This window comes from Aptenodytes patagonicus, chromosome 22, assembly GCF_965638725.1.
Source record: "Aptenodytes patagonicus chromosome 22, bAptPat1.pri.cur, whole genome shotgun sequence".
NCBI classification, from domain to species: domain Eukaryota; kingdom Metazoa; phylum Chordata; class Aves; order Sphenisciformes; family Spheniscidae; genus Aptenodytes; species Aptenodytes patagonicus.
Genome location: NC_134970.1, coordinates 3,702,544 through 3,714,773, shown reverse-complemented (window position 1 = coordinate 3,714,773; position 12,230 = coordinate 3,702,544). Strand labels below are relative to the sequence as shown.

Sequence of the window (12,230 nt, the reverse complement as noted above, 5' to 3'; positions counted from 1 at the left end):
AGGTACCCACGCTGCCCAGGGTGGCACGCATTGCAGTGCCACGGGAAGGGTCCCACGGTGGCTGGGGGGGGTGCATGCACAGGGAGTCCCCACGCTGCCCGGGGGTGCACGCACGGTGCTGCCCGGGGATCCCCGTGTTGCCCGGGGAGTGCATGCACGGTACTGCCCGGGGGGGACCCCACATTGCCCGGGGGGGGACGGACACGCACACACGGTGCTGCCCGGGAGGTCCCGCTCTGCCCGGGGGTGCACGCACGGTTCTGCCCGGGGGTGGGGTGGGGGGGTTACGGATCCCTGCCGCTCCCTCCCGTCCCCCTTAAGGAGCCGACGGGGCGGGCCGCCACCTTAAGAGAGCCCCTCCCCCGGCAGGCTGGGGCGAGCCCTCCTCGGCTCGGCTCCGCACGGCTCGGCACGGCACGGGTTGCCATGACAAGCATTTTCTCCCGCTAGCTCCGGGACCGCTCCTCCGCCGCCACCGGCCCCCCCCGCCCCATGGCCAGCCGCGGGGGCTCCGTCGCCAGCCGGGCGCCGCGGGGGCTGAGCCGGTGAGTGCGGGGCGGGGCGGGGGGGGGGGGGGGGACGGGGGACGGGACGGGACGGGACGGGGGGGACGCGGGAGTGGGGTGGGGGTCCCGTGGGCGCTTCTCGGTGCTTGGGTTTTTCGGTGCTGGGAGCACGGGTGGGCGAAACCGCCGCTCCCGCCGCCCCACCCGCGGCTTAGCCCCCTTAGGTGGGGCGGTGGGAGCGGCGCTATCGCCCACCCCAGTCCCTCCCAGTATGCAGCGCTGTGTGCACTGGGGTGCTGCACCCAGGTGCAGCAGGTGGGACGGGGGGGGGGGGGGGGCTTGGCGTGGCACACCCCCACCCCGAGGCTGCCCGGTCCCGCTGCAGCGCGGAGCCGGGTGGGTCCCTGGAGGTGGGCGGGATGGTGGGATGCCCACGGTTCCTCCGCTTTTGTGCGTGGGGGTCTGTAAGGCGTGCAGGGCCTCCCCCCCCGCTTCCCCCCCCGGCATCTGGGGTGGGTGGGAACCCGCTCCGGTCGTATCCTGCAACTTGTTGCCTGCCCTTGGGGGGGGGGGGGGGGGGGCGTGGGACTCCCGGTCGCGCGTGTTATTGGAGGGCAGCGTGTTGTGGCATTGCAGGGGGAGTGAGGGTTGGGGGGGCGGGATGCGACCGCCGTGGGTCGGGCTCCGTCTGGCTGATGCCTCCATCCATCCCAGGCCACGCTGCAGCTTGGCACTGGTGCCGGAGGGAAGGGCAGAGGCAGCGCAGGCGGGGCTGGGGGGGGGGGGGGGAGCGCTTTGCGGCAGCCCAAGGACAGACCGGGGAAGGTGCTGCGTGGGTGGCTTTCCCCATCCGTGGGGCAGGAGGGGTGCTGCTCCCTGCCTGGAGCCGGGCGAGGTGCGTCTGGAGTGGGGTAACCCGGGCAGGGCGTGCGTGGGGCCGGATCCGGACACAGGGGCGGGATGGAGGGTGGGATCGCAGAGCGCTGGCATCGCGGGGCGGGGGGGGGGGGGGGAAGGCTGCCTGGTGTTTGCCCACGCCACGGCCAGGCACGTCCCCCTCCTGCCTGCACCAATCCGGCTGATCAAATCCACAGCAGAAAACAGGAGGAGTTGGGGGGGGGGGGGGGGGGAGAAGAAAACCAGGGAGGCTCTGGCCCACATGGCCAGCAGGCAGGCGCCTCTTCCGCCTCCTGCCTCTGCCTCCAGCGCTCTCCCTGCATCCCAGCCCTGCCTGCACCCTGGCCCTGGAGCCTCCGAGCATCCGCATCCCGCCGGCCTGGCTCGGCGGGCAGGGGCCGGGGTCGTGCCCCTCGTGGGGTCCGGGGCGAGACCCCGCGGTGGGGCGGGTGTGGAGCTGGGTGGTCCCTCCCTGCTTCGCCGGAGGCAAGTCGAGATCTTGAGAGGGGAGGGAGTGGAGGAGGGACAATAGGTTATTGTGCTCTTATCTCTGGAGACCTGGGGTTGGGTGGGGGTTTGGATTGCAAATCTCCAAACCAGTGCAGCCTGTTTCTGCCCGTGGACGGGCAGCCTGGCCGGGACCCAGGGGCAGCGAGCTGGGGTGGAGGTAAGTGCTCGGAGCTACCCGTGGGGTGTCCAGAGCTGTCCTGGGGCTGGGGGGCACCGTTCTGCGCCCCCACCCCAAATGGGCACGATGCTGCTGCTGTTGGCTGCTCCGGCAGGCAGGGTTGGTGTCGGTTGCCTGCACTCTGCCTGGCTCCAGACAGTGCCCTCAATCTTTCGCTTCCTTGAGCACTGAAACGCACCTAAATTATTTAATCATGAGCATGAGAAGCTGAGCCCCCGCGCTCCGCCAGCCCCACCCTGCAGTGGGGTTCCCTTCCCGGCTCGGTGCCCTGCGGACTTGCCCCCTCAGGTCACCCTCCACCTGTCCCCTTGGGATGGCAGGGGCTGGGTGCTGAGGTCAGGGGTGGCGGCAGGTGCCCCCTGGCCCCGGGTAGCGGAAGGCTTTCCTGGGCAGAATGGAGGGAGCTGGGTGGTCTTGGAGGCCTCCCAAAATCTTCGTGCCCTTTGATTCCTCAAAGCCTGTTCCGAGCAGCTGAGTCAGATACGTGGGTTTTCTGCCCCGTGCCAAGGCGGGCGCTGAACCGGCGTGGTGGAGGAGGTGCCGGTGCCGGGACGGTGATATGGTGCGAGCGGAGCCGGGAAGCGCCCGGGGCGGTGAGGCAGAGCTTCCCCATACCTCCTGCTTCCCCACACCTCCGGAGCCCAGCCCCGCGGGGTGCAGACTCTGTCCCCGTCGTCCCACCCTTGCCGGCCGTGGGGCCGTGGGCGCTGCCCTGGGAGTGGCCTCATGGAAGGGGATGCGCGGGGACCTCTGCAAAGCCTTGGCTCCTTCCCCGCAGGAGAGGAGCTGGCTGGCGCTGGGGAGGTGGTGCAAGTGCTGCAGGTAGAGGCTTGAGAGGGCGAAGGGTGTTGTTGCGTGGTGGGGTTGTTTTTTTTTTTTTTTTTTTCGGTTTAGATGGTGACGGAGGGAATTCCCTGCGCTGCCGGCTCGCCACTCGCGTGCCGTGGGTCCGGCTCTTGCGGCGTTCTTCGTGCGGAGGGTCTCTTGCCATTAGCGTGCACCGCTGCTGGCTGGAGCGTCACCGAGCCTTGTGTCCGAGGAGCTGGGACCCGCCATGCTGGAGCCCCCCGGGGCAGCCCCGCGCAGAGGACAGGGCAGGGCAGGGTGAGCCGTGGGGTGGCACAGGTCCTTGGGCAGGGTGAGTAAGAGCAGGGAGGGACTGCTGCTCTTCTCCGCTATTGTTTTGCAGTAGAAAGCGCCGGGGTGGAGCTGTGCCTGGAGTTCCCCCCCCCCTCTTCCCCAAGGCCTTCCCTGTCTGCCTGTGCTGGGAGATGAGCCTGTCCCTTCCCTGCCTGCACCTCGCAGGGGCTGCGGGTTCCCTGCACGCTCCCTGCTCCTCTCTTGGTTTTTTGTTTGGTTTTTGGTTTTTTTTTCCTTTTTCTCCTCCTCCCGCTAGGCCACGAGCAGAGTTTGCCCGCAGTGGTCGCACACGCCTGTTGCAGCAGCGCTGGAAGGAGCCCACAGGGGTTTGGGGGGACACGAGGAGCCCGGTGCTGAGCAGCAGCTCTGCAGCAGGGACTTGCTGCTGCTCCTCATATCCGCTGCTCCCCGCGGCAGGGCCCGGGGAAGGGCTGGCCGCTGCTTCAGCTTCCTCCTTGCCCGGGGCCCCTCCCTGCCAGGGAAGGCTGTGCCGTGCTTGGCAAATCAGTGCTGCTTTCGGGGAGCCAGAGGAAAACCTGGGTTAAACCCCCGGCGAGCCGTGGGGTAGGGACCCCACTCTGCTCCGGGTGCAGCTGTGCCAGAGATGCGCTCGCTGCGGCAGGGACTAAGCTTGGGGAGCGGGAGCCCGGGGAGGGATGCAGCGATGCTCGGTGTGACCGTGGCAGTGGGATGCAGATCTTTAGACGGCGGGGTGGCCGCTGCAGTGCAAAGAGGTGCCACCTCCTTGGTGTTCCCCAACTCCTCTGTCTTGCTGGGGACTTCTGGGAGCGGATCCAGGCAGGGTGAGGGATGCTGGCCGATGCCTGTTGGCTGCCTGGAGCCCTCCCGGTCGGGATGGATGAAGGCAGCGATGTCGTTTCTATCGTACAGGCGGAGATCTGGTGCGCAGAGGAGGAAATAAATCGGTCTGGGTGAGCTGGGAATTTGAACCCATCCCTCTCGCCCTTGTGCTGTGCCCAGGAGAGAATAAGGACCCATCCCGTGGTGCTGGTGATGGAGATGCTCCTGGGGAAAGCAGCTTTGATGGGGAGAGGGTGGTGCACCTCTCCCCAGCCTCCCTCCTCTCAAAATCGGTGCATGCAAAGGCCTCCTGCGATGAGCCGTGAGCGGCTGGAGGAGAGGGACGGGCGGGTGGCAGCACCCTGCCCTGCTGCCCAGCGGTGGCCAGCCCAGAGCTCCCTGCTGTGTTTCCCAGTGACACTGGGATGGGGACCGTGTTTTGGGGTGTGGGGTCCAGCCTTGGGGTCCCTTGGTGCAGTCGGCTGTGGGAGCCACGTTCCCTGCCACCTCCTGCCAGTGCTTTCTGAGGCCGAACTAATGAAACATCTGACTTTGATGTTTTAATTAGTTGCTTTTGGCTTTAATGCAGAGGGATAATAGAGTTTCCGTGGACTTATAAAACCTGCCATTCTATTTCTTCATTAGGAAAAGGAAAGGGGGGGGAAAAAAAAAGGCAAGCTAACCCTGGATAGAGAAGGGAAGAAAGCAAATGCTTGAGATGTGCGGAGCACATGACAACCTGCTGGTGTGTCACCCACCTGGATGGTGCCTCTTTTAAAGCACTAATTAAGCAACTTAGATCCTCAGAGAGCTCTCTGTGAGTAACAGATGAGCTTGGTGCCCTCCTGCGTTTGTGAGCTTCTGGGAGGGGTCTCAGATTTAAACGTGGGAAGCTGATGCACAGTGACATGCCCCTGGGGGGTCAGGAATCGGGGCCGTGGGAATCCTGGCCGGGAGCATCCCTCTGCCCGCACCACCTCGGCAGCAAAGTGAGGGGCTGGCCCCGCTCTCGCAAGCGTGGACAGGCCACCGCTGCCCTGGCAGATGGAGAGGGACGCGGGGACCCTGCCGCGGGCGTGAGGTGGGATGCGGAGTGCTCCTGGGCTGGCTCCCTGGGACGTCTGTGCTTCTGCATCGTGGCATCCAGTCCTAAATGCCATACAGATTGGGAGAGGCCAGGCTGGGGAGGGGGCACCGTGCAACTGTGACACCAGCCCTGCATACGGTCCTCTGCCAAAATCCTGCGGCTAACTCACTTTGGAGCAAGGGAAGGGGGCATGGGAAGGATCATCCCGTCGCGCAGTGCCGAGGGCTGGCTCAGGAGAGCTCCTCGTCTCAGCAAGCCCTTCGCTCCCCGCAGCACGAGGGTCTGCGGTGAGCCTATGGGGACACACCGGTCCCCTAATGCAGGGAGTGGGGCAGTCCCCTGCGCCCCCCGCCCATCGCGGGCACCCAAGCTGGGACACGGTGGGTCCCCAATGTGGGGACTCCTTGCCAGGGCGGCAGAAGCCAAGTCGAAGGTTTGGCCAGTTGTCTGTGTTTTATGCTGACGGGGAAACTTTTGCTTCTACGCTTCCATGGCAAGGATGAGTCGGCAGCTGGGCTGAGCCGAGGCGCCGAGAGCCAAAGGAGCTGAGCACTGCTGCGGGTGCTGGGGGCAAGTCTCCATTCCCCCCTTCTTTATTTTATGCAGTATCCCTGTATTTTCCCCCTGCTAAAGCAGCTGGGGTCTGCGGGGAGCAGCGAGCTGCTGGTGTGCCTGGGCAGAGTGCAACACGTAGGAGTCCCTACCCGGAAGAGTTTGTCCAGCGGGGACGGGGAGGGAGGAATCCGATCCCTCCTTTTCCCAGGCTGGGATTCCAGCACGCTTCGCTTCCCGTGGCCCCGGCCAGCTCCCCACTCCCGAGCCCCCTGCGCAGGTCTGGCCTCCTGCTCCGTCCCAGCTGGCAGGGGAGGGCTCTGCGCCGCCGATCCTGCGACTCCTCCGCCGCCACAGCTGCTGACATCTCCTCTTTGTCTCAGGCACAGAAAGGTCAGCCCTGCCTAATGCGCCGCGGTCCGTTAGGGAGCCGTAAATAAGCCAGATCTGTCTGCCGCGGGGCCGCAGCAGCTGCCGGCTCCTGGGCTGATCCCGGCATCCTCCTCCTCCTCCCTGGGCAGAGGAAGGATTTGTGCCAGGGGAGGGATTGGGCTGGTCAGTGATGCCAGCCGGGGGCCGAATTCAGCGCTGCAGAGCCGGGGGGGGGGGGGGGGGGGGGGGCAGCGGGCTGGGCTGAGGCCCGAGGCACTCGCTTCAGCAGTGGCAGCAGTAAAAGCAGCGCACCCCGTGCCAAGGGCGAGAGCCAGGAGGGCTGCTCGCGGGCTCCTGCCTTCCCCAGGCTAAAAATAAGCCGCTGGCCCTCACGGTGCTGCCTCTGCTCCTACCGGGGAGGCTGGGGGTGGGCAGGGGGCGAAGCCGGGCCAGAGGGGACCACGGGGCAGCTCAGCCCTGCACCACAGTTGCAGGGCCTGCCTGGGACTTGGCGTGACCTTTGCTCTTTGAGCATCGGATCCAGTGATCAGATTTTCAGGTCCAGGCTCGGATTTCGGGCAGAAGGTGTCTGATTTTCAGTGTGCTTTCCCAAGATGCTAATTAAGGACCCTGCTGCAGCACTAGAGCTTTACTGTCCCTTCTCCACCCCTCGCTTGCCCGGGAGGTGCCGATCGCCCCAGCCAGCTCCGTGGCGTGCCCTCGGCTCTTCTCTTCTCGCTCTTTGTTCCTGTTTGGAAATGCTGATGCTTTGTCTCTCTCTGCTTCAGCCCTCCCAGTGGCACGGCATCACGGCGCTCCGGCTCTTCATCTCCCTTCCCACCTTCTCACCAGCTACTTAAAAGTAACCCCAGGTTGCTCGAGCACTCGGCTGCTCCGGGCAGATCTCGGGCTGCACGGATGCTTTTTAACTGGTGGTGGAAAAGCCGCTGTCTTGCTCATGCCATCTCGTGGGCTGTCGCTGCTGCAGGCAGCCAAGGGACACGAGGACGAGTGAGAAGATGGCTCGGTCCTCGAGCATCTTCCCTTCTCATCCCCTTTCTGCAGGGGCTGAAGTCCCCACCTTATCGTTGGCTCTGCGGGCTGAGCTGGGCTGTACCCCAGGGGAGGAGGACGGCTCCAGGCATGATCTGCTGGCCGTGAAATTCAGGGCAGGGTGTCTCGTTTGCTGCGTGAGGTTCCCAGATCAATGTGGCACCTGTGCAGCCGGTCCCGTGCACCGGGAGAGCCGCCTCAGCGCTGGCTGCATACAAAACTGTGCCGTGACATATCGCTGCAGCTGGCAGGCGGCAGCGCGCGGTGCCGAGCTTCCCCGGGGTTCCCAGCCCAGCGCCGCCTGCTCCAGAGGGGCTTTCTGCCGACGCTGGGCTCTCCCGTGGGCACGTGGCTGTGCTGGGAACGCGGATCCGGCATGGCCTCTGTGATGGAGACAGCCTGGGGGTGACCCAGGCTGGGAGGGAGCTCGTGCTCCAGCGTGAACCTGAGTTAAATATTATTCCTGCCTCTGGAACAGGGAGGCTGGTGCAAAGAGGGGGAGATTAGTGCAAGGAGGGGGATTGCAGGGAAACGAGGGCAGGCTGGACTTGTGGCTTGGTGATGCCTGCAGTCAGTAAAGCCAGGCTGGCGATGGGGGAGCCCGAGCTGCCGGTGGGATGGGCTGCCAGGCTGTAGCAAGGCTTGAATTGTACCTCACAAGGGTCTCATCGCTCGTGACAGCCCCGCTGCTACAGAACAGGAGGAAAGCTGTAATAACAACCCGCCTCTACGCATTACTCAGTGCAGGGGATTTATCTCGTGTGCGGGCAGAGCTGGCAGAGAGGCCTGGCTGCATTTGCCTGGGGACGCTGGGGGAAGCGGGGGTGAATCAGCCGCAGGGAGCCGGGACCAGAAAATTGGCTTGGCTGTGGAAAAGCTGAAAGCGCGGCTGATCTTTCCTGGGTGTCCTGGTGCAGACGTGGCTGTGAGTCACCGCATCCTGCTTGGGAAAGTGTGGGGACCCAAAACTTTCATCGGAGCAGCTGTGCAGGGCGCTGGTGGCCCCAGGGCCGGGTCCCCAGTGGGTCCCACTGTGCCCACCCCGTTCCCCTTGGAACAGGGCTGTGCTCGTCACCCAGGGACACGTCTGTGGAGCCGGGGGGACCCTTCCCATAGCCAGAAACTCCCGTGTCCCAGCTCGAGCTATGAAAGTGTGAAGCTCCGCAGCCTGCATTTTCCAGTGTGACTAGTGCCGGCTATTTTTAGTTGTCCAAATTAAGCTTGCCTAAATGATGTCTTTTGAGGTTTATTTGAGAGAGGAGGCCTGAAGTGGTGTTATTTCCCAAGTGATGAATTGCTCTTAAATCTGACCCCAAACGGACTGTCTAAAAACGAAGGAAAGGACCGAAACAGCTGACTGCGTTTAGGCGGCATTTCCTCCTCGGAGAGCTGCAAGGCACCTGGGGGTGTTTCCCGAGTGAGCAGGAGATCTCCTGGGGGAAGGAGAAAGCAAGCAGCCAAGACCCGCTCACCTCCCCGTGGGGGAAAAAACCAGCAGCATAACCTCATCCCGCTACCTGCTTCGGCATCCCCAGGGATACGCTGCAGCCCCAGGAGCCGGCCTTGCAAATGCCCATCTGCTCTGTGGAGTATTAAATCCCCGGGCTGCTCTTCCCAGGGGCAGCTTGAATTACTTGGCGTGTGCTGGGTGCCAAATGCAGCCGATCGCGGCTCCTGGAGGAGACGGCTGCTTTGCCTGCTGGGGGGGGGAGGCTGGAGCCACAGGTCAGGGTGCTGAGACGTTGCTCTGTAGGTGCCTGTTTTGGGAGAGGCTTGTCCGGGGGTGATGGAGAGGTGGCTGCCCTGGTACCCAGCACGTGCTCGAGGGCTGGGTGCAGCCATGGGCCAGGCTCTGGTGAGCCAAAATCCTTCCGCAATGTGCTCCGGCTCCGTGTCCGCTGTTAAATTCTGTTGTGCTAACTCCTGACCTGCTGCCTTTCATCTCTTTCCATTCGTTGCTTCCCTTCTTGGTGTTGTTTTCCCACTCTTTCCATCTCTCCCTGTCCGTGCCTGCCATCTGTGGACACGCTTATCTTCTGTGCGCCTGGTCTCACCTCGCTGGGCACTGACTTGGGCATTCCGCACTGCCTTTTACCCAGGGCTCGGTGCAGGAATGGCCCTTCTTCCCCCTTTCCTTCCCTTCCCTGCAGCATCTGGGTGTTTCACTGCAGGGCAGCAGCCGGGGGATCCTCTTGCTCCTGCAGCTGAACGTGAAATGCATCAAATCCTTGCAAGATGTTGCAGATTGTGCTTCTGCAGCACGGGGGGGGGATGACTTGTGCTGCATGCAGGTATCCTCTGCTCTCTGTGGGCAGATGCAGTCTGGAGCGAAGAGGCTGGAGGTGTTTCCTGCCCTGCCTGGCACTTGCATTCAGGGGACTGTCCCTTTTCCCTTTGGAAAGGACAATGAGGGATCCTCCCTTCCTCCTCCCACTCCCCCGGACGCAGCTGCCTGCGGAGACCGGCCTTGCTGTTTCTCAGCCCCTGAGACTTCGCTGTGCTCCATCCCCGCTCGAGGTGATCTGTTTGGGCAGAGCATCACCAAGAAGGGACCCAGAAAAGCAGGCAGAGAGGGGAGGGGCTTCCGCAAATCTCAGCCTCCTTGCCCTGGGACCCTGGCTGCCTCCCCTCAAGAGGCTGCGTGGGAGCAGGGTGCTCCCTGGGCAGAACAAGCCCAGGTGGTGCTGGGGGGCCCCCGTACCAAGCAGGCTTCCCTAGCAGTGAGACTTGCTTTTTGCATTTCCACTGTCCTTGTTGTGCAGAGAGTAAAAAACACCTGCCCTGACCCTGCCTGGGGTCAGAGGATGGTGCAAAAGGCTGATGGAGATGACGATGAACCACCCCACTTCTGCGGGCAGCTGCCGCCGTGTGCATGTGGCAGCCGGGAAAATGTGGGGGCAGAGAAGAGGAGCCAGAGCCTTGGGAGCGGAGGGGATTACAGCATGCTGAGCAATCCTGAGTAGGATGCCCGGGGCAGGAGGAGCGGGAATCCTATCCACGCAAAACCCCAGGCGCTAGGTGGGTTTTGCATTTTCCCGGCTGGGTGGCGAGCAGGCTCATCGCAGGCAGCGTGTCCCCCAGGCACGGGCCAGCACGTCTGCCTCCCGTACCCCGGTACCGGCCCGGCGTTGGGCTCAGGTGTCACTGCGGAGCTGCTGGAAGCTGGGTCGCGATGCCGGCCACTTGCTTTATTCCCCGCAGATTGCCTTGCTCCATCTGCCTGCTGCGCTGCTTACTGCCAACGAAACGCCCCTAATACCCGGATTGTGGCAGTAATCTCTGCCCTATCGCTGCTAAAGCTGCTATTATCCCCAGATTAGCGCTGGTGCTTAGATACCCACCTGTATAAATGCCGGTGATAGGCAGGGACTGTTATAAAGCCTCCTGCAGCTACTGCGCCTCCAGGTCCAGCCAGTACAAAGTGGCTGGTGTCCGGCAGTCACCTCGGGTGACCCCGGGGCCGTGCCGGGCTCGGCTGTGCCATGCGGGGTTGGTTTGTTCCTCTTGCTTGGAGGCTGGGCAGAGGCTGCAGGGCTTCGGGGCTGGCTCTGCGCTAGCGGGGGGCATTGCTCGCTGGGGTGAGAGCGCCGGGCGCTGTGAGCCCCCCCCTCCATGCAGCGGGGTGTCCTTGTCCCCGTTGCATCTTGTCCCGGCTCTGCAGCGAGTGTCCCTGCTTGAAGTAGAGCTCAACCCAAGCTTGGGACTTTCGGTATCGTTGCAGGTTCAACAGCAGTTTTTTTTTGGGGGGGGGGGGGACGGGGGGGACGGGGATGATGACGACCTGCGGGCTGCCCTCCCCCAGCACCGTGAGGTGCGATTTATGGGAGCAAAGGACGTGTGCAGTGGCAAAGCCTGGGGTGTGGGTCAGCGCCGGAGGGGCTGGAAGGCACCATCCCAGCTGGAGGGATGCGGGAGGTGGGAGCCTCGCCAGCGACTTCATGCTGGCACTTGAGGAAAGGGATATCCCAGTTTCTCTGGGTTACTGATGCAGCTGGGAGCCTCTGGGGCGTTGCCCGAAGCGCAGGGGGAGGGAGCACGTGGGGTTCCAGACGCTGCGTAAACAGGATGGCAGGTCAGGACGGTGCTGGGCGCCCGGGGCACAAGGGTGTGTGCGTGTGTGGTGAGCGTGGAGGTGGGGACGGGCACTGGGAACGGCGGTGCCCAGCGCGCTGGGGCTCTGCCGCCGGATCGGGGTGGTAGTGGCATAGCAGCAGGTCCGGTTTTGGGGTGCAGAGGGGATGGGCCCCAGCCACCGTTGGGAGCGGAGCATGCAGCGCCCGTGAGGGTGTCAGTGATGGTGCTGCCGCCGGCACCGGGCGATGCAGCAAACCCCACGGCTGGGGGGTAAGGCAGCCTCTCCGCGAGGGCTCAGCCTAGGTAGGGCGACTTTTAAACATATCGGCACTTAATTAAAGCACGTTAACGGTTTTAAAATGCATTGACACCTAGTGTAGGCAGAGGACCTAATAACGCCGGGAATGTGTTAGCTGGCTGTGGATTACCTTGGGGCTGTGGCTGGCGCTTGTGGGAAGTGCAGCTCTAACAAAGAGGCTTTGAAGAGCAGATTGGGTACGTGTTTTCCCCGTCCAGCCCCGCGTGCCTCCCCCTGCACCCCTCCTGCCCTGGCCGGGCTGGGGGTGCTGGGGAAGGGGGTGCCCCCGAAGCATCGGGGAGGTGGGATGCAGCCGCGTGTGGGTGGGAGAGCCAGGGCTGGCGTGTCTAAGTGGGGCGAGGACTGGGTGCTGCGTGGGTCGCCCCTTGCGTGGGGTGGGTGCCTGGGATGGGTGCCCCCTCGCCTGCAGCCTCTCCCCACCCGCCACGGCAGCTGGGTCCTGCACCGTGCCAAGCGTGCCGCTCTCCTCCCTGGCATTTCACATCCCCCAGCCCTGTTCCTGCGTGTGAAGCTTTACTTTAATATTTATTTTTCAAGCAGATTCCTGCCATTTACTTAAATAACTGGTTCTCCAGCCGCAGGATGCGCGGGGTGGTGGGGAACAGGGAGCGGGGACCCTGGGAGCCTCGCGGGGGGCCGGGGGTGTATGTGCACCCTCCTGTGGCATTCTGCCTTATCCCAGCAACTGGCTCAGATTAGCTTTTCCTTCCCCTGCCCCTCCCCGTGCTCTCCTGGCCCATC

The 12,230-nt window shown here is 63.9% G+C and overlaps 1 protein-coding gene across 6 annotated transcripts in view; it reads left to right on the top strand.

The window, feature by feature from the left end:
- Positions 1-391: 391 nt before the first annotated feature.
- Positions 392-12,230, top strand: part of ATP2B4 (ATPase plasma membrane Ca2+ transporting 4) — a 54,206-nt gene continuing 42,367 nt past the window's right edge. For 5 of the 6 annotated variants that reach the window (XM_076358028.1, XM_076358026.1, XM_076358031.1 and 2 more), the window contains exon 1: positions 392-545. The gene's annotated coding sequence lies outside the window, so the exon portion shown is untranslated. Of the gene's footprint in view, positions 546-6,041; positions 6,065-12,230 lie in introns of those variants that run through there. The other variant, XM_076358027.1, reaches the window with a different exon arrangement.